At 44.0% G+C, this 17,601-nt stretch overlaps 1 protein-coding gene across 1 annotated transcript in view; it reads left to right on the forward strand.

Moving 5' to 3' along the window:
• Window positions 1-17,601, forward strand: part of SLC25A17 (solute carrier family 25 member 17) — a 197,688-nt gene that overhangs the window by 24,305 nt on the left and 155,782 nt on the right. The window lies entirely within an intron of this gene.

Consider the following 17,601-nt stretch of genomic DNA (forward strand, 5'->3'; position numbering starts at 1 on the left):
TATAATGTTTTTAAAGTATTAATGTATTGGATAGGGAATCCAAATTTGTGAAGAGTTTTGAACAGATGATCCCATGTTACAAGGTCAAAAGCCTTTTCGGCATCTAAGGAAAGCAACAAGGCGGCTGGGTCTTCACTCTCTGACCCCTCCAAGGCAAGGATACTCATTAGGATCTTTCTAAAGTTGGTTACCGAATGCCGCCCCCATATAAAGCCCATTTGGTCACTGTGGATTAAACTTGGCAACAGGATTTTGAGCCTTTCTGCCATTATCTTCGTGAATAATTTATAATCTACGTCTAATAGAGAAATGGGTCAATATGATCCTGGTAACCTCAAGTCTCGTCCCGGTTTGGGGAGTACTTTAACAATAGTGCTATTAAAATGCATTGGGATTTTATTCTCTGAGAGTATTAAATTGAAGTAAGTCTGTCAACAGAATCACACCTCTGTCTTGTAGAATTTTATAGCATTCCCCACTAAATCCATCCGGGCCTGGGTATTTAAAAGACTTCAGTTGCTTAATTGCCTTTAGGACCTCTTCAAACGGGAGAGGCTGGATTAGGGTCTCTGCTTGCTCCTCAGTCATTTGAGGTAAAGAAACTTTTCCCCAAAACGTATCTCGTGCCTTATTATCAACAGGATTTTGAGAATAAAGTTTAAAATAGAAGGAACTCAAAATCTGTATAATTTCTGGTCCTTGGTACTTGATGGTTCCATCCTGTGCTTGTAGTGATGAAATATTGTTGTTGAGTCTAATCCCATTTAGTAAATTCGACAGAATTTTACTAGACTTATTGCTAAATTTATAAAATTTGAACTTACTTGCCATTTTTTGGCACATACATTGTTGCTGTATTACTTGATCAAAGTTGATTTGCTTTTGTTTATAATCATTTTTATTTTCTGGGGTAGGCTGTCCTTTGTATAATTCAAAGGCCTCTGTCAGTTCATGTTGAGCCTCATAATATGTCTTTTGCTGATCTTTATTATATTTTGCCACATACAAGATAATCTCCCCCCTTAGGACTGCTTTTGCCGTCTACCGAAACAACATGGAGTCATCGGCATGTTACTGATTGTTATGTATATATTCATCCCATGCTAGTTTTACCATATCCTGTAATTTTTTGGAGTTAGAAAGTTTAGCTGGAAATCTCCATTGTGTTTTCCTAATGAAACTATTTGCATCCAGATCATGGCATGGTCCGAGCGGCCTATTGGTTCAATGCCAGTTGATAATGTTTTATTAGCTAGCCGATTTGAGATCAGAAAATAGTCTATGCGGGAAAATGTACTATGTGCTGCCAACAAACATGTATATTCTAAGTCTGTTGGATGCCTAACTCTCCAAATATCTACCAAGACCAATTGATCTGAGATATATTTTATGCCAACTTGGCTAATTCTCTTTTGTCTTGATGGAGCTGATCTATCCAGATGTCTGGAGGCCACCATATTGAAATCTCCACCGATTATGAGGAGTAAATCTGAGTACGTATATAGCTTGTTAATCAGTTGTAAAAAAAAAAAAAAAAAGGCTTGGTTTGTACATTCGGGGCATAAACATTACATATTACATATTTAGTTCCTTCAATGATGGCAATCAGTACAACAAATCTCCCATCTTTGTCAATTATTTTATGATGGATATCTATCTTGAGATTTTTCTTAATCATAATTGCTACCCCTCTTGATTTTCTCTTATATGAAGCATACACCAAGATCTTATATCCCAGCATTGTCAACTTATCATGCTCTGCATCATTCAAATGCGTCTTTTGAAGTAAAGCTATATCTGCTTTAGACTTCCTAAGATATGTGATCCCAAAGGGAAGGCTGGGAGAATGGGGGAAAGGGAAAAACCGCTCCGCACTAGATAACAACCAACCTCACTCTTGAATTAACTTAGCTATGTGAGGGGGTGCTAAGGTCATATATATAACATATGAGTTTGAAAAGAGAACAGAATCTTGACCTATGTAGCACTCCAGGTGTAAAGTAAATAATCAATTAATACTAATATTTTATTGGTATGCATTAAAAAGAATGTATATAGGTATACAACTTGTTTTAAAAAAGCGAAGTATTTAAAAATAATAGTGTTGAAAAGAATAGAGTTAAAATTAGTATAACCCTGTGGTGGAGCCAATCTTTAGAATACTGATAGTAAGGGAAGGTCTGCCAAATAAAGGTCCCTTTCACATGTATGTACAGGATAGGTAAGATGTAAAATAGCCAAGGAGTATAAACCAGGTTATAAAATCCTATAGTATGGTAACAATGTTGCATTCACCAAAACACTATTCCTGTTATATCTATGTGGACTCTAGGTGGCAGTGGAACGTGAAATTCTTCCCTATAATGTTATTCCACTGGAGAGTATCCCTCTGTTATAAATGTATCTGAATCATAACCATAATCGGTGCCTAAATCACTGGGTATTCCCAGATAAACAAGTCATGTATGAAGTGGCCTTACTGTATTCCCTTGTAGCATATGATAATAATTTCTGGGAGACCACTCATTCATACAGCCTATTTTATTACCTTGCCAATAGACTGCACAGTGCAGCGACAAAGCGCCGCATTTAATATTATTATACACTTGTAGGCAAAGGGATTCTCCCTAGTAATAGATTGTATAGTACAGTGAGAGAACGCTGCACTTGGGTTTAATGTGCACTTGTAAAGAGAGAGATATTTACTCTAACAATAGGTTATTTCTTGCAGCGATAGGACGCCGTAATTATTATTGTTATGTGCTTGTAAGCAAAAAGATTTGCTTTATTGGTAGATAATTCGGTTCAGCGACAAAACGCTGCACTAGATATTATTCTTTACTTTTTTAAACAGAGAGATTCCCCCTAACAGTGGATGGTTAGATGCAGCGGCACAACGCCGCGATTGGCCCCCGACCTTTATTTGACAGACCTTCCCTTACTATCAGTATTCTAAAGATTGGCTCCACCACAGGGTTATACTAATTTTAACTCTATTCTTTTCAACACTATTATTTTTAAATACTTCGCTTTTTTAAAACAAGTTGTATACCTATATACATTCTTTTTAATGCATACCAATAAAATATTAGTATTAATTGATTATTTACTTTACACCTGGAGTGCTACATAGGTCAAGATTCTGTTCTCTTTTCAAGCTCATACTTCCTAAGATATGTCAGTAGCTTTTTCCGCTTGATAGGTGAATTAATACCTCCCACGTTCCATGAACAGAATTTCAACACCGCCATTTAACTCTCATGCTTTTGTGTTATAATTGCTAGGCAGAGGACTCTCCCAAAGAAATGGCGTATGTTACAAAACAACTCACAGGCAAACCTCTTCCCCCTCCAAACTTCGGCTTGGATCTTGATCTGATATTTTTTTTCTACACTATACAGAAAGACAACTATCTTTAAGGGAAGATGGGGACAAATACAAGGACCATAACAATACATAGGCCCAATGTGTTTCACAATAGCAACCCCCATAACCCCGAACTCATTCGGGTGAGGAGGGTTGGTATGTCGGGTTGGTGCATTGTCAGCAGGGGCGAAAAAAAAAACAATAAAGAAAAATAAAAAAATACAATCAACATTAAGGGGGGGTATTCAATTGTTCTGAAATCCCGCTGCGTAAAAACTACTACCGTTATTACGGTAGTTTTAGTTGGATTTCCAGCGAGAAAATTACCGTAGTAACGTTTTTTCCGTGCACTATTACCGTAATAACGGTAATAGTGCGCAGACCGCGGGATTTTCGGCGTTTCCGCCGACAATTGAGTACCCCCTTAAAACTTGAAAGTGAACTTAATTTAGGAGGTAGGGAACCCACTCTGCTTGTGGGGGAAAATATTAACACAGCTACAATAGTATATTACATTAGGATTAAACCTAAGCTATGGAACCCAGGCAACTTATAATTAAAAATAATACAAAAGGTGTGCAGTAGAATAACCGCAGTATCGGTACAAAATCTGGGTTCGATATGCAGTAATGCATCAATAACACAGCAATATCATTACCCATAGTCCAGCATTATTGATTGAGACATACTCCGGCTGGATTTTAACAATCAGTACCCTATTAGCCCTAAACATCCCTAGGATCAGCTCTATATAAACAGATCCAGATATGCCCGCAATGCTTCTCAACCTGCAGGGTAAAATTGTCAAACAGAACAAAAGCAAAACAGACATCTGATAAAGCTGAAATGAGGTCAAAAAGGCATATATTTACGTGTTCCGGAGCCAACTAGTGAATTGTCTCAGTAATAGTGTCCGGCCGGTACATAAATATCAACGATGATTCTATGACCTAATCAGACTTGTTGACCTGGTAACTCGACTTCCGCATCCAATTCTCTCAGAAAATCTTGTGCGTCTTCTGCCGTCACAAAGTCCTTATATTCCTGACATCAAAGGTCCTCGGGCGTGCGGGGTATAAAAGAGCAAACTTTTCCCCCTTCTTTACTAGTGTAGAACAAACTATGGAGAAATCTTTCTGTGCTCTAGTGACTTCTGCCGAGTAGTCTTGAAAGAACAGTAGACGCGATCCTTCCCAGCTCATCGATATTGTTGACTTTGAGGCTGACCAGAGAGCATTATTATGTGTGTAAATGAGGCATTTAAAGATGACCGTGCAGGGCCGTTCCTTCATATTTTCTCTTAGTGGTCCCAGTCTGTGCGCACATTCAATTTCTATATTGGTAAATTCCTCACTTATCCCCAGAATCCGGGGTAGCTCTTTGGAGACAAATGTCAGGAGAGCTGGGCCTTTAATTGCTTCAGACAGGCCCAGAAGTCATAAATTATTTTCTCCTAGATCTATTCTCCAGGTCATCCAGCTTATTTAGCATTTGCTTTTGTGTTTTAAGGAGAAAAACCGTAAATCTTTCCTTCAATTTCGTGCATATTTTCTCTGATTCGTAACTCATTCACTTGAACCTGTTTAGCGGCTTGTGACACCTGATCTTTAAGCTCTTGTATAGCCGCTGTAAGAGTGTTCATCTATTGTTGCATTAATGGTTCCATAGTCTCCCTGATGGCCCGTACACCAGAATCATAAAAGAGGGTTGGTGCATCCACCGCCTTTTGGCTAGATTGTGGTTGAGAAGGAGGGCTGGCCGCCACATTAGTTGGATTATTACTGGCATCTTTGTCATTCGCCTTGTTGCCCTGACCAGTGTTCCTCGCTCCTCCTCTTTTGTGTTCAGATTCAGTGCATTGTGGTTTTCCACTCGTGGATGAGTAAACGTATCTATCCATTGCTAACAACAGAGGATCAGCAATTAGTATTTTATGCTGCTGGTTTAAGTGCAATCCCAAATATTATTAGACAGAGTGAGTGTTAGTCCCTCCAAATTACATCAAGGCTTTACATCCTGAGTTTTGTAACACCAAGTAAATTGCTATGTAGAGTCTATATCTTTTGTAGAAAGGTTGAGAATCAGAACAAATTACTTGCCAGTGATGTTAGATATTGGATAATCTCTGTCTACTGAACACAAGTAAAGAAGGTGCTGCAATAACCTCTGCTGCCACTAGATGGAGCTTAGCCTCGGCAAGTCTCACTGCTGTTAAATAGAGTATAGGCTACACCAGTGGTTCCCAAACTTTTGCAGTTCACGGCACCCTTAGAGTCTCCAAATTTTTTCATAGCACCCCTCCAAAATAATTACTGAGCAGTCCTGTTTTAGTAGTAGTTGGGTCAAAAAATTGTAATAAGTATTTAGGTCAGGACAGAAATACTTATTTAGTTGTATGCAAAAATGCCCCCTTTGCATCCAGACACTCTGCCCCCAGGCACTCTGCCCCCTCTGCAGCCCTCTGTCACGCTGCCCCCATCTGCAGCCCTCTGTCACGCTGCCCCTATCTGCAGCCCTCTGTCACGCTGCCCCCATCTGCAGCCCTCTGTCATGCTGCCCTCTGTCACGCTGTCCCCCTCTGCTGCCCCGCTGACCCCCTCTGCTGCCCCGCTGCCCCCCTCTACTGCCCTGCTGCCCCCCTCTGCTGCCCCCCTCTGCTGCCCGCTGTTCCCCTCTGCTGCCCGCTGACCCCCTCTGCTGCCCACTGTTACGCTGCCCCCCTCTGCTGCCCCCCTCTCCTGCCTGCTGTCCCCCTCCTGCCCGCTGTCCCCCTCTGCTGCCCACTGTTACGCTGCCCCCCTCTGCCTCCTCTGCTGCCCGCTGTCCCCCTCTGCTGCCTGCTGTCCCCCTCTGCTGCCCGCTGTCCCCCTCTGCTGCCCTCTGTCACGATCCTTCTCTCAGCCATAGAAAAAAAGAAACAACACAGAAACTTGCCAATCCGCGCGGCGCCGGGACCCAGCAGCCTGCCTCCTCTCTCCCGCAGCAGCTGTCACTGAATATCGATGTCCGTGATAGCTGCGGGAGAGAGGAGGCTGCTGGTTCCCGGCGCTGTCCGGATTGGTAAGTTTCTGTGTTGTTTCTTTTTTCTATGGCTGGCCCGCGGCACCCCAGTGACAGCGCCGCGGCACCCCTGGGAGCCGGGGCGCACACTTTGTGAACCGCCGGGCTACACATTAAAGGGTGTTCAGTGAGCAGGTATGCAATTACCAACAGAGGTGTCTTCAGGTGACAGAACACCAAATTTTAGGTATGTGTCCTTTCCTTCCCTTCTTATTTTTGTTATACTTTTGCTTTTGTGCGTACTTTGGACTTTGCTTTTTCTTTTTTTCTTTTTTACTCTGCAAGCGCCGTTCGCGCCAAAACCTCTCTAGCTGCTGTTTTTAGCTTCCAGGCAACAGAGTACCCATGGGGGATAAGCGCCGACAGATCAGCCCTATTCCAGGCTATGTAGTACAATTGCGATAGCACTCAGAGCTAAGGAGCTGGCAGTCCTGGCAGCGCCACTAATATCACTCGCCTCTAGCTCTTGGGCTCTTGGATCCTTGGATCTGTGCCCGCGTGCAGGATCCTTAACGGCGCCCAAGCTTTCTCCGGGGGGAGAGCAGGAGAGCTGACCGCCGACAACGGGGAGACTGATTCCTTCAATTTCAGGTCCCTGGGTGTTGCGGACTTGTTGTCCGGTGTTCGAGTGCCCCAATTCCCTCTCAGAACTCTCGCGTTGGGTCTCTTCTTTAACTACAGGAGCCTCTCTCACTCGCGTCCGGCCATGTTGGCTTACAAGCCACGCCCCATCTTTATTTTTAAGAAAAAAGAAGCCTGCTCCAGCAGGAGAAGAGGAGGGTCTAATGAACCTGCGTTGAATATTCACTTGTACATATTCGGATATGGCTAAGGTCTCCGGCAAGGAAAGGGGACATATGCGTCCTTGAGGGGGAATCTTACCGGGCTGGAGGTCGATGGGACAGTCCCAGGGTCGATGAGGAGGAAGATGTTCCGTTTTCCTCTTATCAAAGACATCCAGAAAGGAAGAGTATTGTTCAGGAAGGAGTTTAGAGTTGGTCTCAGGAGAAATGCTAGTAGAGGCTAGGGGCCGAATCAGAGAGAGACAATTCTGGAAGCAAGTTGGACTCCAGGACATAATTTGGGAAGTGGTCCAATCAATTTGAAGAGAATGCTGTTGGAGCCATGGCAACCCCAGGATCACTGGGCTGGTAGAAGAAGGTAAGACATGGTAGGAAATCCTCTCCCGATGTAACGCCCCTGTCACTCACCGGACCGTGAGTGCCTCTGCGCTGGTGCGTGGTTCTCTATCCTTCCTGCCGGCGCCTGTCCTGAGCCGCGGCCGACCGCCATCTTGATGGTCTGCACATGCGCAGGATCCATGAACTCTTATGACCTAGCTTTTAACCTAATTGGTGGATCAATCACCTCTCCCTATTTAAGGCACCTGTGGCCATGGTATCGTTGCCTGATCTTGAGTCTCATTCCCTGTGAGTCTCTGAAGGTGTCTCCTGTGTCCTGCTCGTATCTTCAGTTTCCTGCTGGATTACCTGCTCTGCTCATCGGCGGTTCCCATACCAGCTACTGACTCCTATGTCCAGCTCGTGTCTTCAGCTGTCTGCTGGATTACCTGCTCTGCTCACCTGCGGTTCCCATACCCGCTACAGTCTCTCAGCTCTCCTGCTGTGCCTGCATATCCTCGTTGGACAAGCTTCTCTACTCAGCAGCGGTATGCATACTTGTTATTGACTATCAGTTTTTATCCTGCATATCCGCTTTGGACAAGCCTCTCTACTCAGCAGCGGTATACATACCCGCTATAGACTATTAGCTGTGACGCTGCATATCTGTTTGGGACTAGCGCCTCTGCTCTCCAATTGTATTTATACAGTTATAGACTCTTATCACTCCTCCACTTATCTGCACCTGGACAAGTCCTCACCTCATCACAGCAGTGGTACAACTTGCTATACGCAGACCACTGACTCTCCCGCTACCTACCTACACCTGGACAAGTCTTCTCTTCACACCAGTGGTACAACTTGCTATACGCAGACCACTGACTCCCCTGCTACCTACCTGCACCTGGACAAGTCTTCTCATCACAGCAGTGGTACAACTTGCTATACACAGACCACTGACTCTCCCGCTACCTACCTGCACTTGGACAAGTCTTCCCTTCACAGCAGTGGTACAACTTGCTATACGCAGACCACTGACTCTCCCGTTACCTACCTGCACCTGGACAAGTCTTCTCATCACAGCAGTGGTACAACTTGCTATCCGCAGACCACTGACTCTCCCGTTACCTTCCTTCACCTGTTCACGTCCACTCTACTCTCCTACCAGTACAGCTGCAAGTCGCTGACTCTCCTACCAGTATAGCTGCAAGTCACTGACTCTCATCTATTCCATTGGCATTCTCTCTCCATCTGCTGTTATATACGTTCCTACTATTCACCCTACTGCCCAGAGGTCCGCTGTGTAAACCCCGCCCCTCTGGTAAGCATTGTCAACTGGTGAATCCTGGGCAGAACTCCTAGTGCCTGTGACGGCCCCCACCTGAAGGGTAATAGGTTTGGTGCAGAGCTTGATAACTCCGTTAGGGATGAGGGACTCATCGATAGCGGTGATGGTAACAGGAGTTTCCAAAGATAGTATGGGCAGTGAACCCTGTGATACGTGGGAAAAAGAGATAAAGTTCCCGGCCGCTCCGCAATCCAATAAGGCCAAGGAATGGATAGGACCCGAAGGACCAAACGGCTTAATAGGGAAGGAACAAGCTTTGGGCAGTTTAAAAGGAGGAGAGGCTTTGAAGTTACCCAGTCTGACCTCTCCAGGGCAGATTAGGGCCTGGCGTTTCCCGACCTCTTGGGGCAGGTGTTGAGCATATGGCCAGGATCGGCACAGTAGATGCATAGCTTATTCTTAAATCTCCGGTTGCGTTCCTCTGAAATCAGACGGGACCGTCCAAGGTGCATAGGCTCATCCTCAGAAACAGGGGAATGGAAATGTGGTACTAGCCTAATCACAGGACGGCAGGAGTTGTCTCTCTCAGCCGCCCTTTCGCGGAAATGAAGGTCTACACGAAGGTCTACAGGAGATAAGGGCATCCAATGTAGTAGGCAGTTCCTGGGAGGCCAATGCATCTATGATTTTATCAGAGAGTCCCTGCCAGAATGTAGCCACTAGAGCATCGTTGTTTCAAAGCAACTCTGATGATAGAGTGCGGAAGTTGATGACATACTGAGCCACAGATCGAGGACCCTGGCGGAGTCTGAGGATGCTGCAGTTGTAACTCGGCCGGGCTCTTAGAATATTTTCCGAAAAGCTGCAATAAATGCAGTGCTGTCAGAGAGAAGCGGATCGTCACGCACCCAGATGGGAGAAGCCCAGGCCAGGGCTTGACCTGAGAGTAGGGAAATTAAGTAGGCCACCTTGGCTCTTTGAGTGGGAAAATTTTGTGGTTGCAACTTGAATTGAATCGAACATTGCTTGAGGAAGCCCCTAGACGTCTTGGGGTCCCCATGAATCTTGAAAGGAAGGAGGAATCCGCAGGGTAGAAGCAGATGTAACTGGTACCTCGAGTGCAGGAGCATCCAGAGCCAGAATGGCGGTGGGAGCAGCAGAGGTGGCAACCTGGAGAGAATCCATCCTGAAGGCAAGTGTTTGGAAGCATTGTAGGAGTTGCCGCTGAACGCCGTCTTGTTGTTCCACTCTGTTGAGTAGATGCTGAAGCATGTACTTAGCGTATGGTTCCCTGGTAGAATCTGTCACGGCATGTTTATACTGTCAAGGTTCAAAGCATAGTATCCTAGATGTGCCCAATTTAGCACTACTCCTAGCAAGGCGTGGAATCTAACGAACAGACTGTATTCACCAGGGACCGCCGCAAGGTAGTTTGGTCTTAGATGCGTCCGCCTGCAGGTCGCGGCCCTCACTAGGAGTATATGGCGAGACCTTTTAAGAGAATGTTGAAGGGAGGAACTCAGCAGACAGCAGGTGATGGCAAGAGAGATGGAGCATTAGCTCTGTAGACAAGTGGTATAGTAGGAATGGTGGAGCGCATGCTCTGTAGACAATTGGTATAGTAGGGATGGTGGAGCGTAAGCTCTGTAGACAAGTGGTACAGCAGAGTGGTGAAGCGTAAGCTCTGTAGACAAGCAGTACAGCGAAGTGGTGGAGCGTAAGCTCTGTGGACAAGCGGTACAGCGGACAACAGGTATACACAGGGAGAAACAGAGCCACGTCTGATACCAGGCAGGTAACGATAAAGAGGCACTGAGCTGCAGGGGGAAGTGCCTTTTAAAGTTTGGAGCCGAGATTGAGTGTCCCATGGGAGGCAAGCAGAGAACATAGAAGATCGAGTGTGTGCATGTGCAGACCCGAGAAGAAGACGCTGACGGCCGGAGCGCGGAGGTCAGCGGGAAGCGGGTAAGTGTGTCGGACCACGGTTGTAGAAACTGAAGGTCCTGCATATGACAAAGATTCACATTTTCATTCAATATTTTGTTCCAAAAATCAGATCTCTGGTTTAGTCTGCTGCCTGATTTTCGCATGTTTCAATCTAGAGAATTCAGACCCAATATAAGTCTGCTGCCTGTATCAGACACACCAATAACTCAAAAATTATTTTTGGAGGGGTGCCTTGAAAAAATGCTGGAGACTCTAAGGGTGCCACGGACTGAAAAAGTTTGGGAACCACTGCCTTAGACAGTATTGCCAATTTAAAATGCTATGCATGGATAACATTTTGTCAGTGATTCTTTTTTACCTTTGTATTACTTAAAAAATTTTCATTTAAACTTTTCTTGGATTATAAACATTGATTATTTTTGGTTAGGATCTCTGAATGAAGTCATTATTTTACTGAAGCAGTTATAATGAGAAAAAAAGCAGAACACAATTTGATGCCTAGAAAGGAAAAATCTTACCGTTTTGGTTCAAGATGCCTCAGATATAAATATTAAAATGTAAATAGATCATTATCATACATCACAAAGAGTGATTATATTCAATTTAAATTGATGAAACATAAACAAGTGTGTTGAGCCAGCTATACAAACAAACAGCTATACAAACAAGTACAGAAATAAATGCTACACAAGGGGGTAAATTTATCATACCCCGTTTTGTACAAGTCGCCGGAAATCGGCGAGTTGACAGCTAAAATTTAAAGCAGTGCCACTTTAAATATTAGCTGTCAACTTGCCGATTTCCGGCGACTTGTACAAATCGGGGTATGATACATTTACCCCCAGTTGCCAAATAACATAATGGATTAATCTAAGACCGTATATAATAAAGTGTTTGTGATCGGGTCCTGAGTACCGACCGCCGCACAAGTGTGGTGGCCATCTTGAGTGTGGTGGCCATCCGGGTAGTAAACCCACCAGAAGGGTTACGACCCGGCGCCGGAGGGCTTAAATCACTGGTGCTAGGCGCTGCATATATAAGTGTTTAGGGGAGTGTGTTATTATAAATAAAAATGTTTTTTCATGTATGCGAAGGGTTTAACCCTCGGCGCTAGGCGCTGGGGAGTGACCGACAGGCAGGGACCTCTGCCCCCGAGACCTGGTCTCTCCCTCTCTAGTACTATTTTCGGCCTGGAGGGAGAGCCAGACCCCAAACCAGTGTCCCTGGAAGTAACTTTGGACGGGAGATTTAAAAGATAAATCTCTCGCCCCAGGGAGGAGAGTGGGCTGAGCCTCCCTCTCCCTGGCAGCTCGTGGACTGGGGAGGGAAGTACACTCTCGGGGCTGATTCACATGCAGACTGCATGAATCAGCCCAGATTGGTTAAAGGGACAGGAGGATGGATGCCTCTGCTAAGCTAGTATCCACAAACTGTATACAGAAGGCACTGTTTTCTATTGAAAGGTATTATTGTTTCTTCAGACCTCTTAATCAATGGTACCTTTAACCAGTGTGAACTGCCCTTGTTACCCCTGCTTGGCAACTTTTTCCATGCTGGAATTGCTGTGACCTACAGATTAGACCCAACTCTAATTTGTTTCCGGCTGTTCTGAGGTTTGGACCTAGCTTTCCGTACCACTGCTCTGCCCACTACCCAGCAGCAATGGCCAGCGCGATAGGCCAGGAGGGATCCATCCACAGCAACCCTGATCCATAGGAAGAGGTCAGGGGTACCAGCCCAGATACACCAGCAATGGGGTACACTAGCAGTGACAGTTACCCAGAAGGAATGCAGGTTTGGATGCCGTTAAGGAGTCCAGTGGTGGCAGCAGCTTAAGCCCCTCTTACTGCGGTTAGAGGACGCATTTGAGATAAAGAAAGGGAACGTTGGCACAGTAAGCCCAGCCGGTACCCAGCAGCAACAGACAGGGTGGCATAGGCGGTCCATCCTGTCACAGTGTTAAAAGTGATCTGCCTTCTGTGAGCAGGTTTATGTGAAAAGTAGTTTTTCCAGTTCCTTTAAAGAACAACATGCTTGATATTTGGAAGCCATTCTTCCTGTACAGAAAAAAAGTGGAGATGTTTTAGTTTCACAAAAGCTAAATAGTAGTATAACAATTACATAATGCTGTTTTAATTAACATAAGACATAGAGTATAATTATAAAGAAAAATTACAGACTTGTATACTTCGTAGTTTACATACTGCTTTACAAGTAGACTGTGTTTTGATTTTATGTTTAACAAAGAATTTGGCAACAGATAAGAACCTCATGGCCAAACTAGTGTGGTCATTTTTTCTTCTAAAAATGTCATACCCTATGTGAACCTTAGGGGGAATCTTGAGAAAAGCCAACATATTAGCCTTTTAACAGAGGTGGTAGAGTCTATCCTCCTACCCACTAGCTTTTCACCCCCCTCTGTTTAAAGCGGGGAATCAGAACATAATGTGCCTTCCCTCCCCCCAAAAAATGTAGACAATGGCGTGGTCCCCTGGTAAACGCTGTGCTTACCATGTTGTGTCGACCCTGGGAGTGCTATGTCCCCCTTGCTTCTCGGAAAACCTTAACCGTCTCAAGCACCCTTCCCTAACATCGCTCCTTTAGTTCTGTGAGCAATATTCCCCTGGTACGCGCAGCATTTAAGGGCTATCACTTAGTGGGACATATCTCCTATCTGTCCATCCATTTAGGTTACTTGTTCCATATTTCTACTTTTTTACATTGCTGGTGGTGGCAGCACAAGGTGGAGTGTGTATTTTCCCAATTTTGTATAGCATGTGTGACAAGTCACATGCTGAGAATGTGTGCATGTCTGCACCATTTTTTAAAGCCAGCTTTAGCAAATGTTTGTAATTGGTAGTGTAAAAGGGAGCGCTGACCATGGTAATTTCACCACAGAGCAAAGCAACCAATATGGTGCCTACGTCTCCCGTTAGTTAAGAAAAAAGTTCTTGTGGAGTGATTTGTTTTACTAAACACTTATAGAAAACTAAAGTGAAACAAACTTTGATATTTTATTTTCTTCTTCTGCAACGATAAGTAGAACATTCTTCTTTGAACAGAGTACTGGTCACATAGTTCATGCTTTGTGCATTCTGCATAAGAGCATACCTGCCAAAATAGGACATACTGATGATGCAACATATCATGCCCATCTGCGCTCTAAGGAACATAACTTGCGCACAAAGGGTGTGATGGTGAGTTGGATTTACGACTGTTTGAGTAACATAAAATCTGCAAGTTTTTACTGAGCAAGCCCGCAATAAAAAGCTGCACTTATATGCACGTATGCAGATTTACTCGCATTGACACGTGCCTGCTTGCGATTGGCTGGACTAGGGAGGGAAGGGGCAGTCAAATGTAAGCCAAGTACAGTAAGAGCATATCTTTCTTCATTGATTGTGTGTATATTGTGACTTGGTAGGCAACCCCTTTACCATCTCCTGGGTTAGATGGTGTTTATTGCAACCAAGAAACTTCACAAATTCCAAAGGTTTTGTGCAAGTTGCCTCGGCCAGTTTTATTCAGTAAGAAAACAAAGGAAAACTCCAAAATAAACACCTTGCCATCTGGCTCTAGCTAAACAATGGTCACTCCTGACTAGAAACTAAGAGAAAACAGAAAAGTTTTAGCACAGTAAGACTGGGTACACACTACAAGGAAAGGTGCAATAGATTTACCAACGACAGGGAAAAAAAAAAATCCTGATCAGTATGCCGATTTATGTGTACACACTATACCCATTATACACGATCACATACAGATCTGTGCTCTTTTATGTGTCATAACCATCGGCTGCAACAGTGGCAGATGTCCACAGTGACAGAGATCAGTCTTTCTCTCACAGACACTCTGCATCCCCAATCCACAGGCAGTGAGAGACTGATTGAGCTACCTTGCAGCCTTTTACTAGCACCACTTAGGTACAAATCATGATTATCAGCAGAATCCCTGGAAACTTGGAAGACCCGGTTAATAGGCCTAATAGATGAAGCCCGTTCCCTCTCTCCATCCATAAACCCGAGGACCCTTTTCTGGCTTTTCAACAGGACCTTAGCCCTTCAGCAGCTTACAGACAATAACATTTTCCTGGGTTTTTAAAACAAGTGGGTTAGAAACCTAGGTGAAATATACCTGCCATCATTCACTAATCCAGTGACTTTGTCACATATTAAAGGATTTTGTATGAAATATTTTAAATATTTCTTTGCAACTTTAATTTGTACGTGAGAAAGAATATTCTATCTCGCGTAGAAGTTATCTTTTAGTTCATAGAGAATGCATTTTAAGCTATTAAAACAAATGTTAGCAAACGTTTCCTGTGCTGGTTGTGTATAAGTGTATCTGGATGTAAGTATGTCTTATGTAACACTGGTGCATATGCTAGTGATGCAGAGCTGGATGGATTTTGTGATGCTTACGCCTCAGTGCATGAGCATAAATACGCTATTTTCATGTATGACTTTTTAGAGTTTTTTATTTTTAGTTGCATATGCAGCCAGCCAGTATCAACTTAAAAGTATATAGAACTGATATGTTGTCTGACTTAGGATGATAGTGATAGTTTTAACACATAGGGACTTATTCATTAGGGCACATTTCTGCAACTTGCGCTTAGAATATTTCGCCAATATTTAGACTTTGCATGCGCCCGAATACTTCAAGCCGCGAATCACAAGATCCGTGGCCTGTTGAATTTGGTCGCAGGGCTGCTGTGTCCCTCCCCTACTACACAGGCGCTTCAGGTAAGTGCCTGTCAGCACCTGCTGAGCTTGCGGATTGTGCGGCGTTACAGCCGCCTGACCCGCTAGCTCTTTACTGTGTTAAAAATTAGATTATTTAAAAAAAAAAAAAAAATGCAACGCTTAACGAGTAATAAACAGACACAAGGTCTATTTATACTGTAGGAGGTTTCCCCCAATAGTGAGGGATCAGCTGGCTGGGACTTGTTGTTCCACAAACTAAAATGGTGTTTTATACTTTATCATACATTTTATTACTGTACAGCCACCACCTCAGGGGTGTAGGTAAAGCCCTAGTGCTTTCAGCACTTAGCTGGTTCTTCCTAGAGGGCAGGAGGGGGTAGGGGGGGCGCACAATTTTTTTGCATACTCCACTCCCTAGGGAATTCAGCTCCATGCTGAACAGCCTGGAGTTGGTTTATCATTATGGCAGGGAGACGCCTGCCATAATGATAAACCGCGTGTCCTCATGTTATAGTGATACCCACCCTGGCTGGTTGGCCTAGTGCTGGCTGGTGTGAAATTGAGGGGGACCCCACCCATTTTTCTCCCCCTGGTTTCTCCGCAACCCAGCACTAGCCTGGCAGCACTACGGTTAATACCAAGGGGAACCTTATGTGTATATTTTTTCGTTTTGTTTTAATCAACCATCTACTTAACCCCCATCTCCTCCCTTTGCTCGTCCTCCCTTCTCTCCTCTTGCCTCAACTGGCTCCTCTTGTGCCTGGTCTGTTTACCCTCCCTTAGGATGAAAGCTCGTATGAGCAGGGCCCCCTCCCCTCCTGTCTCCATACCTGTTCTTCCGCTTCGTCTTTACTGCATATGACTAGCCGGAGTTTCTGAAGTATTGGTACTTTTTGTTCATTGTTCTGTATGGTTTCACCCTGTATAGTCTACTGTTAGTACTGTGTGCGGCGCTGCGGATACCTTGTGAATGATAATAATAATAATCTATTTTTTATCACTTTAGCGAGGTAGCTTAGATTAGCCCCAGAGTTGGAGCAAGAGATACGGGCGAAATGTAAGGTTACTTCCATGGCCGTAGAGCTTGCTACGGCCGTGTCTGTGTGCGCTCTAGTTTGTCACGCCCACACTGTACAATGTCTTTGGCCACACTCGCCTTCCCCGCCCAGAAAACCCCCCTACATATAGGGGGTAATAACAGCCTTTTCCATGCGTTCGAGCACAGGGCTGTTTTTCCAGCCTTATTTGCTGGTTCTTAGCATGCATAAAGTGATTTTGTGGAGGATACGCTCAAAACCAGCAGATACGTGTCCTAATGAATCGAGCCCATAGTGTATACAACTTGTGTATAAGGAGTATTGCAAATGGTAAATAAAACTTAGATTAAGTTGCTTGTCTTTAGTGTGCTCAACTGTTTTACAGCAATAAATTATGTAAATTGTGGGAAACAAAAAAATGTTAAATATTGTAGGCTACATTGAAAAATATAAATGAGTTGCCACAGTATATATTTAAAGGATATTTAATCCTGTAGTTAACATAAGTTAGGATAAAAAGAGAGTGCAAATATGACTATGGAAAACACAGAAAAACAGACCTCAGTTTTTTTTATGCAGCCCTTTTTATGGGCGACTGACTCATGGAGCTGTGTGCATTGCACGTCCTGCACCCATGGTGAATATGCCTCTGGATTGTGCCATTTTCTCTTCAGCATGAGCATCATCTGATTTCTTTCGTAGCCTCCTTCTGCTCAACCAGATATACTACTTGTGTGCTTTAGACCACATAAGGTAAAACAGTCACCAAACAGAAATTAGAATTAGCAACACACCAAGAAATAAACAGAACACGAATGGGGTCTGACATTACAGAACATGCTCAGCAGTCTTACCGCATCAAAAATAAAATCCCTCGAATTGTGAAAGCAATAAGTCCCTTTTAAATCTTCAGTGGTTACGGGATGGTTCTGCGCTATAATGGACATGTTTTTTTTTCCCCAGCACTATAATCAATTAGTCTTTTTAATACTATTTTAAAATAATTCACTATGCAATATTTTTTCTTTTACAATATATTTGTAAACCAATTTGCAATGTTTAATTAATTATATTTT

Source organism: Mixophyes fleayi, chromosome 8 (genome assembly GCF_038048845.1).
Source record: "Mixophyes fleayi isolate aMixFle1 chromosome 8, aMixFle1.hap1, whole genome shotgun sequence".
Lineage (NCBI taxonomy): Eukaryota > Metazoa > Chordata > Amphibia > Anura > Limnodynastidae > Mixophyes > Mixophyes fleayi.